This window comes from Cynoglossus semilaevis, chromosome 15 (assembly GCF_000523025.1).
Source record: "Cynoglossus semilaevis isolate Cse_v1.0 chromosome 15, Cse_v1.0, whole genome shotgun sequence".
NCBI lineage: Eukaryota > Metazoa > Chordata > Actinopteri > Pleuronectiformes > Cynoglossidae > Cynoglossus > Cynoglossus semilaevis.
Window position 1 is genome coordinate 19909185 of NC_024321.1, and position 472 is coordinate 19909656.

Sequence of the window (472 nt, forward strand, 5' to 3'; positions counted from 1 at the left end):
TTGGGATGAATCAGAGCGGAGACTGAGCCGGGCCTTCTGGTCCAACATCACTGTGTGACCTCATAAATGCACTTCTGGAACAATAGTCAGACATCCCATAAACACAATCCTAAACCTTGTGGCCAGTCTTCACCCAGGAGGAAGAAGCTGTTATAGCTGCAAAGGATGGATCGACGTCACTTCAGTTCATGTACCAGTCCATATATGTATATACAGTATACACATATACATACATATATACATATATATATATATATATATGTATATACACATATATATACTGTATATGTAAGGACACCTGGACACCTGGTCCAGTCCACCTGGTCCAGGTGTCCACCTGGTCCAGGTGTCCCCCTGGTCCAGGTGTCCACCTGGTCCAGTCCAGTCCTCGCTCCGTCAGTGAAATCTTCAGCTGATCTTCTTCTTCTTCATTGTTTCCTCCAGGCCGGCAGATTAAAGTGACTATTTGAAA